Below are 12,485 nucleotides of genomic sequence, written 5' to 3' on the forward strand. Positions count from 1 at the left end.
CAACTATGAGCACAGTACATCACACTAGGATAAAAATTCAAATCAAGGTATTATTTTAAGAGTTACCTCTTAAAATAGATAGTCTATGCTATCAAACAGATAAGTAAGAGACTTTCTGGGATAAAATCCTTGCTCCATGAAAATGAACATCTACCTGTTGGCATATAGGACATTAGAATCTCATCCTAGGGTTCTGTGTTTTATCTTGCTTTTATCCATTGCTTGCCTCTTAACCAATCAATTAACATTCCTGTTCTTTCTCTATATGCATAGTGGTGATTATTGGGACTGTATTTGTAAAATGCTTTCTAATAGTATGCAAGAAAGAGTTATTTAAGTGCTAAGTATATTAATATCTGCTGACAACTCATATCCTGTGTTAGGAAAGCAATTATAGAAAATGTTATATATATTTCTATGCAGATAAGTCTAGATTTAAGTATGAAGATAGGAGAAAAAAAAAAAAGAAAAAAAGAAGTGCTTTCCTTCATTCACTATTTCATATATGAAACTTTGTATAAAAGCTTTTATAAACTGTTCTCTGACGTATGCTGAGTTCTATTCCCTGCAAAAAAAAAAAAAAAAAAAAAAAAAAAAAAAAAACTCAAGCCATAAACTCACAGGGGTATATAGCGAACTTTCTTTGCTATGTATGGTCTAGCACTAGTGGTAACTGTGGTCCAACTGAATGTATAAGGGGAAACAAGCAGCAGGTTAACCAAAGAATGCTGTTTCTCAACTCAGATAAATAGGAAATTATTTATTTTCTAAGTATAGAAATTTTAGGTGTTCCTTGCAGATACCATATTTTTGAGCAAATCTGGGGGGAGGGAAGGGGATTATAATAAGTCATGCATGATATTACTGTTTTAATCGAAAACTAGAAATTAGGTATGGAAACCTGTGAAACATTTGTAGACACTCTGGGTTTTTCATATTTTGATTTTACACATTTATCCCTGAAAGCCTTGAAGATGACAATGAGTAAAAGACTTTTGAACTGGATTCTTTAAAGTATTACTCTTGCTTTGCAGAATGAAGAACAATTCTTCTGTGTTATTAGTATATTGAATTCACAGATAACATTAGAGCAATTGAGTAGTATTGGGAGAGGAAGCAAAAAGCCAGTCCCATGGAAATCTGTGGCTAAACTTGCCTCTCTTCAAGGAATTCAAATACCACTTGCAAATCATGACAAGAAAGGGTCACAAACATTTCAATATTCAAGGCTGCAGATGGCTGAAACTAAGATGGAAGCTATAAGGAAGGCAACAGCAACTGAACTGAGTTCTGAAATATATATTTTATTTTATTTTATTTTTTTGTCAAGGATGGAGTGACATGTGGTGAGATACCCAACAAGCTGTAGAAAAAGAGGTCAAAAAATGGTATCCTGTGAGTACAGAAATCCATAAGAACGTCAGGTCTAATAAAACATACACTTTCAATATGTGGCTATAGCTGAAAGCTCAGAAAAAGTACAAAGTTAAGCCTGGTATGCATGTTAGAAGAAAATACAGGTTTCTCTGGCTGATTGTACCCAGTGATGAGAATCTCAAATAACTGTATTTGATGAATGAAAATAAGACAGTGTTCTTGTGAGATATATATCCATAAACATCTTAATTTCTTTCATCAGTCACAGAGTCAGACTGGTTATGTTTGGAAGGGACATCTGAAGGTCATCTGGACCAACCGATGAAGGGACACAGAGAGACAGTTGCCTAGGACAATGTCCCAACAGCTCTTGGATATGATCAAGGATGAAGCGCAGAACTTAAAATCACAACTCCAGAACTTATTCCTCCTCTATGGTTTATCTTTCAGTAGAAGGACATGGAAGACTTCTGAAATTTCTTCTAAATCTCCTTATAGTCCTCAAAAAAATCTATAGTAAGTCAATATGGCAAATAGTGTTGGGAAAGATCTGTTAGTAAGATTTTAGCATCTTTCTCTCATTAAGGGTGCAGCAGAACCCCATGAAGATGGGCGAATGGATGCAGCAACACATCTGTAATGAGTTTGAATATATCTTGGTCCAAACACTTGTATAAAAATTAAACTAGACAGGTTGAAACTAGAATAGAGGGACTGAAAATACAAGCTGAGCCAGCATTGAACCATGTGCTTCATAGAAAGCATGAAGAGCTGATACCACTAAAGCTACTGCATTACAGGTAAAGACAGATTATTATTCATCACTAACATTTAATATGTCAAGATTTTTCTCATATATTTATATAGTTAAAGACAACTGGAAATAATTCATACTCTCTTAGATTCTTAAAAGATGGATTACTCTTATTTTGGAGTATTATATGTCACCACCAGTCTAAAATCATTAAGAGGTGGTCATCTCTTTTATTACTGTGGTTCTATAGCAAGCTCAGAGTACTTGCAAAGCTGAGATTTGTTTTCTTGCATATGAAAAGACAGCAATTTTTCTCTATATTTTAAATCATATGTGAAGTAGTATTACATTTTGGGAATATTAAATCAAGTCACTTCTGCATTGGTTGTAGAAGTTGTCATTCACTGTGCTGCTATTATTTAGGAATGAAATGGTAGAAGCAGCAATTTAGCTAACTAACATCTAAGATATTCCTGGCTTGTGAGCAATACTGCAGGTTTGTAGGTTATCAAATTGTTACATTTTCAACACTAATTCCTAAGAAATATCAGAAACACATACCTGGAAGTGGCAAGTTGTGTAATGGAGTGGACTACATACTTAGATCCTCTAGCAGAGCAAATCAGGACACAAAAGCATCTAAAACATCCTCTAGAGCACAGCCAACTAAACTCAGTCTGCTTCTATGCCTACCAGTTTATTAAAAACACGTAAACTGAGGACAGCACATCATTGCTGATATTTCTTTTGGTATGGAAATTTACTTTTTAATAAACAAATATACAAGGAAGTTATACTCCCCTCTCAAAACCATCACACATGAGTTAGAACATTTATATTTTCATCTCACTGAGTCTATTTTTCATGTAGGTTATAAAACATCTGGTCAACTGGGAACTACTCTGTTTTTGAATAATCAATTCTTTGTATGCTATAATATGTGCCTGTTAATAGCACCACAAACATATGGATCTTAACCATCTACTTACCAACACAGTTTTCCATGTCAACACGTGCAAAAAACTGTGGTTGATAACCACTTTATGGAGTGAGAAAAAACTCATAATGAAAGACTGTCCTGGAATGTGCACAACTACAAGCTTCACAAAGCAGTAAGTCTCTTCTATTTACTTGTCTCTGCTTCTCATGTAAATTTCTGCCACATAGTAGATCAGGAGGGTATTCATCTGGATTCCAGTTATCCTATATGCTACCCAGAACTCATCTCTTTGTTTGCAGGTGGCTGCTGGCCTTTCTCTCCCTATATCCTTTGTACCATTTCCAGCTGGCCTGAACGGTGATCAATAAGTTACCAGTCTCTGGTGCAATCAGTTTCATAGCTCATTTCTGCTCTTTCAAAAAAGATCTTTTTCTTACTCTTTTTAAATTTTTTATTACCCAGATCGATACAATCAGAGTTGTGCTCCTGTCTAGCCTCCACTCGCCAAAAGCCAGCCAGCGTGGGGACCTGCTTGTCTCTTAGTAATGTTGATGTCAAGAGGGTGATTTTTTCCCCCACACTAAATTCCTCTTAATTACTTCCTCTGAGATGCTGAGGGTGGCCTTGCTTCCATCCTTCATGACTCACTGTCTCTGTCCGGGCATGTCTGCTTTATAAAATGATGCCTTCCAATTTTAGGCCCATTTTTTTCCCCACAAGTAGTGAATGCTCTGTTAATCTTTAGGAATGATCCTCCCAGGAAGGCTGTAACTTCTATTTTAAGGAAGATTTCAGTCTGGGTGAATGATTTTTATGACTACCGTTAGTACTATTTCTAATCTGCCTTTGTTATCTAAGGTTTGGGAGAAGGTCACAGCAGTTTAAATTCTGGACCACCTTGTCAGAAATCATCTGTCTCAGGAGTTTTAGACTGTCTGCTCATCCTGTTAGAGAACTGCATTACCCCAGGTGTGTTCTGGATTTACAGAAACCCTCATGTTTGATGGTGGAATTTTTGTTGATATTCTGAATACTCAACAGACGATATATTTCTATCCTCTCTATACTTCCAAAAAAAACCCCTACATTTTTCATAATTCCAATATACGCTTTTGCCTAACAGGTGACAATTGAGAAGTTTACTTCTAGAACTTCTGAATATGAAGAAAAAAAAGTGTTTTCATTGTTGTTCCAACAACTAGTAAATAAATCACCATAGATAAAATGAGTTTCAGTTCTGTTAAAGTACTGCCAAAATTACTTTCAATAATATGAAATAATAATAATACTTTCAATAATTCTGAAATCAGAGTTCAAATTGAATCAGGAATCAGTATCATTTTCCCTGAAAAAAAATGCTCATTTTTCATCCAAAGCATGGAAAGGGGAAAGAAAAGTTAAAGAAATCTAAGAAGCTGACATTAAATTTGTTTGAAACAATGATTCTAGATTTGTATAAACATCACAGCTCCTTAAAAATTTTGTCTGATTTCTCCCAGTGTCATCTTATTCAATGTACTGCAGGTCCCTTCCAATGTAGTGCATTTAAAAGAGATCCAGTTAATCTAATAAATTCATAAATAGACTTCTAAAAAACTGGAGTTAATATTTCAATAACATACCAAATATATTCTAGAATGTTTTGTTCACTGTATTACCAAAATAAATATACGCCTATAAAAAAATTGCTCATTTAATGTTCAGCTTTTCTTGTGTAAACTTGAGGAGATTTGAATTATGCTTTAAAGAAATTCATTGAAAACGCAATAACTTTCCTAAAAAATATCAGTTTAAGTCTAAGTCTAATACAAAGCAGAGCAACGTTTCAAATTTAGGAGATTAAATCCACTGGACATCTGAATCTAATCCAGTATGTACATGATTAAAAGGGATACCTAGGAAAAAAAATGAGTAATAATTTATGTACATAAGTTTAGGTACCAAAGTCTGAAAAATTACCTAAAAGTCTTGTAAAAGAAGGGAGAAAAACAACAACAATAAAAAACAAATAGCATGCATCAACTTTGGTTTGGCATGCATCAAAATTTCTGATAGATGACTGTCATAACATAAAGGCATTAGGTCAGAAGCAATTCTTTGCCCCAAGCTGTCCACTACCAAACTGAAAGCCCAGGTGGCAGTTTGAGAACCAGAAAGACTAATTTTTTCCATGTCAAGTGCAGTACAGGTGTCCTCATATGCACTGATCTCAGATGAACAATTGATTTTGAGATGAAAAGGGGGAAGCAACCTCCAGAATAACACAAGATCCTTGTTTACTGCACTTCACAGTAAGCACGTGTAAACACAATTCAAAAAATTACTGTTGAAAAATCAAATAGAATCAATCTTTAAAATGATGTCAGAGGGAAAAAAAAATCTCATGCAGAACTACAGAGGATTTCCTTTGAGTTTTATGTAGTGAAAAGCAGCAACTGCACCTAGCTTCCCTGAAGCATATGTCACCACTGAGGAGAAACCCACATATAATTATTTACCAGAAAATGGCCTCTCTGACATAAACAGGGAAAATTGTTTCATAAATCAATTTTGCACTAACCTTCTAAACAAAAACGCACCACACAGTTGAGATGCAATTACTTTGCCTTGTACATCACAGGATGAGGTGACTTGATAGTCAAGGGAAGGAGAGGTGAGAGTTGCTCTTTGTTCTCCGCACTGAACATGACAATCTATTATCACAGAAATTATAAACATTCACAGTAAATACATCGTCCTCGACCCTCCTGCACAGGCTTGCCTGCAACCCCTCCGAGTAGTATTTTTCACACTAGGGCCAGGATGACAAGCTCAGCACCATCAGGAACCACTGGCTATGATTTGCTTATCCTCTTCCCACTGATCACAACACATTAATAATTTAGGCTCACCCTCTCTGTTGTGTATGTGTTTAATGGACATTTGCATTTGGTTTCCAAAAGGTTCCCGAGTGAGGACCACTCAGGAAGAAGCCCTGATCTTTCACTTTTCAATTATTATATTATTTTTTTCAGATAACATAATAAGCATAAGGACAAAGCAGTGCCTGCTTCTGAAGAAAGTATTTATACTGTCTTACCATTACTGTATTGGAAGTCAAGCTATCGGCTTACAGCAATCACACCATGCGATTTTGAAGGGGTCTCAAATGCTCTTGCTTCTTCATATTTTGTTTAGATGTTTTCATTTTCCGGGAGCATGCTCTAGTCATCACTACTACTTTCGTCCCTTTACCACACTTGTTGTTTTACATCATATGGAAATTTGCTTGGCTTTGTCACTTCATTGTGACAGGGATGGTTTGGCTGAAATTCAAATGAAAGTGAGTTTATTTAAAACCTCATTTTCTTTCATAGTATAGAGTTTTTGAGAAGATGAGCAAGAGCAAGTCCTTTGCTCATATACGGAGCCAACTATGAGCCCCAGCAGGTCTGGAGATGCCTCAGGAAGGGGCTGCTTTTTACCAACATCTTGCTCCAAACAGAAAAGAAAGAAGTTCAAAGGAAGTGTTTTCTTGATGAGAAAACTGTAAAACAATAAATAAAGGATTAGAGAGATGTTGAAAATGAAGATATTAACATGGGAATGAACAGACAGTGTGGACGGAGGAAACTGGTGGGCTTAACAAAGATGGTATCATTTGCATAATATATCAGTTTACAATTTACTGATAATAAACATGGAAATACATGTCTGTGGCAAACCTCATATTTACTTAAAACCTAGCTCATTAAATAGTCAATATCAAATTACTAGCTGTTAACCTAGGTAATGTTAGTGTGGGAGGGGTTACCGTTACAAAAATGCTTGGCTTCTTCCTGACAAATCCAACACCAGTGCACCAACTTCTTTACTTCACTACTAATTTTGGTTTTAAACCTCAAGGCCATAATTTCTTTAGTAGAGTGTTGTGATAAACCCACATCTGATTTTGAATATATAACCTTGTATATGGCTATATCAATTGTAATTTATAATATTAATCTTTTTAACGCTGAAGATAAATTAATAAATACCATTACTAGCATGAAAAAAAGTGAATGACAAGAGCTGAAATATATTGGTTGTGGCCACTTCATCATCTGATGTCAAAGAGAAAAGCACTGAGCTTTTCTCCATAAAGTCATCCTATTCCACTTTTGTCCTTATATATATTATGTGTGCTTTTTTTTTTTTTTTTTTTTTGGCTTGTGATATGCATTCAATTAAGTAATAGCACTCCAGATGTGATAAGTACTCTGCTCTAGTTTTACACCACAGCACAACGTGCCATGTTATTAGCAAACTAGACAATGATCTGATTTATTGTGTACATCACTCTAAATGTGAAAACACTGCTCATAAATCGTATTTCTTGTACATATCACTTAGTCTTTCACTGCTATTACCTGACTTTAAAAACTGCAGCAATTACATAGTGAAAACAACTTGAAAGTTCATGGCATCCTGCTGGAGACAATGCATTGTAATGCATATCCTCAATTCTCTGCAGGATTCAGCAGATTACAAATCTGTCAGGGTAGAGTCTGCAGGGAAACTGTACTTTTCAACTGTCTTTGCTGTATATAATCCACATTGTATGATGCAATAAGATATAAAATTGTCAGATGAGCCTAAAGTTCTTCTCAGTTTACTTAAAATTATATGTGCAAAGACAAGGAGACTAAAAGCTTGTAGAGCTTGTACATTTCTGGAGCTGAAATCATATTGGCAACATGAAGCATCATAAATTTTAAACCATCAGCTGTCATGGCTGATTTTATGCAGGTGCTGAACAATAAGCATTTGTGCTAAAATAACACTGTGCTATATATCAGCCTGGGTAAGTGTTGGTCCACAATTTTAACTAGTCATAGTAAACAGAAATAAATAAACATACAACGTTGTGAACACTCACAAGTAAATACATTTTTAAATAACTATTAATACTCATAAATAAAACCTTAATAATGCTGACTTTAATAAATCAATAAAGAATTTCACATACTCTGGACAGATGGTATTGTCCTACAACACTTCTTCAGAAAGTACACTGACACAACAACATCTTCAAATTTTGGCAAATGCTCATCTTGAGAGAATCATCAGCTTCAGCTATAACTCAGATTCTGCTCCTTTCCCGGCTTCTGTCCACAATCCCTAGCTTAAGGGTTTTTAAAGTAGGATTATCTCTCACCCTGCCTGGAAAACACTCAGACAAACAGTAAAGCCCACAGAGCCATGACCATTACCTTTGGTATCAGGAGAAGAAATGAGCTGCAAAGGGCAGGCCGGGGATAGTAATTTTTGGATCCTGCTGCAGCCAGGATAGCTATGTCTGTCCAAGCCTTTACACCAAATTTTGAAAGTTATCTAGTGGGCTGAAGTGGGGTGGGGCTGCTGAACCTATCCCAAGTATTTCATTCAGAGGACACCAATTTCAATTCAAACAAATAGTCCACGTGGTGTGTGAATTGTTCCCACTGCATGAATAAAATGCTGTGCAGAAATACCCTAGTTCACTTTTTTTGACCTATATGGAGTATTTGACACCATAGAGGTACATGGCTCATTGTAGGACTCATTAGCTTAACAGCACCATTCTGCTTTGGATTGATGCTCCTCGTAAAAATTAAGGCAGCTCCATGCAACCCCACACAGCAGCCCTCACCCCTACATCTCTGAAGATGGGTCAGTTGCAGCCCAAGGCTGTGACAGAGAAAAGATGCCCAAAAGGAGACATTTCATGCTCACATTGTTAGTTAATGTCAAATATATATATATATTAAACCCTGAAATATGGGATCCAGATTATTAAACAGATCATTAGACGCAGCTAGCTTGTCTACATGTGATCAGATCTGAAGAGACAGGTTTGTGTAACACACACAGTATTGTAAGAGTGGGTTGGTTTTAGTGGAATTAACATCTGCTGCTCTTTGAATAAGAGACAGGCAAAAATTACATTAAAGTGGGTATTTTAGTAAAATAAAGGTATGCTCTTTAAAAATGTATTCTTATCTACTGGCAACCATGCTCCAGTTCAGAGGCTCTTCACATTCTTTTTAACAAAACTGAATAACATAACAGACCTGCTCTCTTATGTATTTATAGCCTGACAGATGTAAAACTTTTAATTTGAATGAATTCACATTTGGGCCATTATTTGAGGTTTAGAGGTGCAGAAGCCAAAAGGTGACAACTTCCATTGTACTGCTATTATTCACAGCCCATGCTGAGAAAGTGGCTCCAGAAATGAAGACCTTGGGGCCGCACCTCGTACCTGTCCCTCCGTGAGCTGGTACCCCCTCCTGAAACCTCAGCTTGTCCCATGACTACTACATGAGATTTAACAGTGCAACACTACAACCTGAGAAACGTTGCTTATGTCAAAAGAAATCCTCTAGCCCTCTTGCACCCTCTCCATTTAAATATTTAGCAGTGAGCTGAATACCTGTCAAAATTACTGGGTTTGCAGCCCTTTTATAGCCAGGTCTAGCACCCTCATCCTGGCTGCAGGTCTGGCAGCAGACAGAAGTTCCCATACCCCATCCCATGCTCTTTTGTCAGGTTTAGTGTTTATTGGGCTGATCTAGAACAAACATTTATATTCACTGAGTACTTCTGCATTGTTTTAGATTAAAGAGTTATAAACTCACCCACAATTTAAGAAGTAACCTCTGGTTTCACAGAAGGCAAGGTTTATTTAGTTATTCTTGTAATGGGACCAAGGTTTCGTCTTAATAGTTAAGCCCCAACCATTAGTTAACAGTTGACAGCCAATAAAAAAGGATGATGAGTAAGGCTATTTGGGCGACTTTTTACCCTGATTTATCTCTGGGAATGGGTTTGGAGCCATCAGAAGATTAGTCACCATCTGCAGATCCCCTTCCAGAGACAGCTGTGCTGGTGGTGTGGGTTACTGATCCCAGCCCCACCTCTATGTCCCTCTGTACCTGCTAAGCCAGTCTGCTGGCAAAACAGCTTGTCTAACTGCTTCTGAGTCAGAATGAACCAAGTTAGCAGGTATTTATTATTTCCACTTCTTAAGGTGATTTGGCTCATTTTGGCAGAGGTGGTTTTGGAAGCAACTACACCAGCAGCTTGGCAGCAGGCCTGTAAGAGTTGCCAGACTCGGCAAAGGCAGGACTGCAAGGGGATGCCTGGGGGCAAGGACATCCACAGCTGCCAAGTGTACCTGGGATGGGTGTACATACACCTCCTCACCACACCAGCCTCATTAGGGGAGCACAGCTTGTACTAACTACTTTGCTAGCTATTCAGAGCTGGAAGATCAGTGGTAGCAAAACAAAAAAGGTTAATGTGTCTAACCCTGGCAAGGCAAAAACAGTACTACAGTAAAGAACTTACAATACATAGCATCAAGAAGCATAATAAGTGTTACATTTGTAGGTTTATTCTTCTAACATGCAAGCACAGGGGCTCCTGTATGTGTCTGCAAGCCAAGTAGTTAGCATAAAAAGATTATGTCCTATTTGTACAACAAGAAATGGGCCATTCGTTACTTTCCTATGGCATTACAATTGCCAGCCCTAATTGTCTGTCACTTTTGAGGTAGTAAATTACTGCTTCTTTAGCAAAGATTTAGATCCACTGGCCCTAGCAGCTCCCTTTTAAGCTTTCAACAGTGTACTTAGCCTAAATCATATAATAAAAGTTACGTGGTAACAATGGCATTACATGGCTAGAAGTTTTATAAGAATTCATTTTCTAGAAGGATCTAAAATTCAGCCATGAAAGTGAGCAGCAACAAACAGCTTCTATAGAATAGAGGAGGGCTGGCTGAACTATTGAAAGTCTCTGCTGTTAAACTCCAGGTAACACCTATTGAGCTCCAGCAGGTAGAAAAAATGCATTTGCTTTTGCCAGAGAATTTAACAAGGTAATCCACTCCCCAATGACATGAAATTTAAACTTAAATTGTGAGGGATCCAGGCTCAATACCTCAATAGTGGCAAAACCTTTGACTTCAGCTCAAGCTGAAAAAAGTCAACAATCAGAAAGCAATTGGATGTCGATCCCAACTCTCTTCTCCCGCAAGCATGAGTTGGAATGCCAGAAAATATTTCAACCACAAGGGCAGGAAAATTTGTTTAAAACAAAGGAAAACCAACTAATAAGACAATCATGGTTGGTTGTGCTAGAAGGGAATGTGACAATCCAGAAGGCCCCTCTCAGCCCAATTTTTATCTGTGCAGCCATTTTTATCTGTGCCATGTATCTCAGCCATTTATATCTGTGCAGGCTTAAACTTACCTTGAGTCTGTGAGCAGACTGCAAAAGCAAGTGCATACAGTTTTCCAAGATGAAGGCCAACAGGTTTGATTTTGCTCCATTGAATGCCACCAGCAGATTTTCACAGACTTGAAGAGGAGGAAGGGAGCCCTAAGTTACTAAAACAAACGATCATTGAAATACTTGCAGAAGACCAAAAAAACAGTTCATATTTTTCAAGAAAGCAACTAAAATAGACAGAAATAGACAAAAAATTACCAGTAGCTTTGCTAATATTTGTTTCTTTGTTCAAATATGGATGCATCAGTGTCTAGAAACATTTTCAAAAGCACGTAAGTGATTCAGGAACTTAAGATCATTATGAGCAAACTTTTTAATCTAAATCAATTCACAAAAAAATCTGTGAATGTTTAAATGGATGGATGGACAGATGGCCGAATGGGTTTCTTTTCTGTATGACTTGCCTGCAGCTTCTCCCTCTGTTAACTGCCTTTTTTATTCACACTTTTTTTGGAATTAAAAAAAGAAAAAAAAAAAAAAGGCAAAAAAAAGCAGTACTCAGACATGCAGCCCATTTCAAAGCTCCAGTGGGTAGCAAGGAAATACTTTAGAGATCAGGTGAAATGAATTCAAGATGAATGAAAATGGTCTTTGGTTCTGCTCTGCTACCTTTTACTGAAGAATCACTGCAGAGACGTGAATCATCTCCATCCACACTGTGCTTCATTTCTTGCAGGCATTTTTCACAGATCCCTCCTGCTTCTTCTCTCTCCTGGTGTCAGACACTATGATTTTCCACTGGTCACTGTGGCATTAAGGGTTTTATTATCATTAGAACATGTGCAAGAGAAAGGGAGCCTGTTGGAAAATAATAATAATAACAACAACAACAATAATAATAATGATATATACTTTGTAACAGGAAGTAACAATTAGGTAATGAAGTCAGGGAAAAAATGGGAAAGCCCAGCTTTATTCACTTGGATTACAGAAAAAAAAAAATAAAAAAAAATCCTTCAACCAACAAAATCTCTGCTTATGGTAAACTGAGAATACAATTACATTCAGGCTACTGGGCTCTTTGTCTTTTCAGGGAGAAATCTTCTTCCCAGATAGAATGAACAACAAAGTAGAAAATAAGGTAAAAACAATATTTTATGAAACCATTAATAATAAAAC

This window comes from Oxyura jamaicensis, chromosome 3 (genome assembly GCF_011077185.1).
Source record: "Oxyura jamaicensis isolate SHBP4307 breed ruddy duck chromosome 3, BPBGC_Ojam_1.0, whole genome shotgun sequence".
NCBI lineage: Eukaryota > Metazoa > Chordata > Aves > Anseriformes > Anatidae > Oxyura > Oxyura jamaicensis.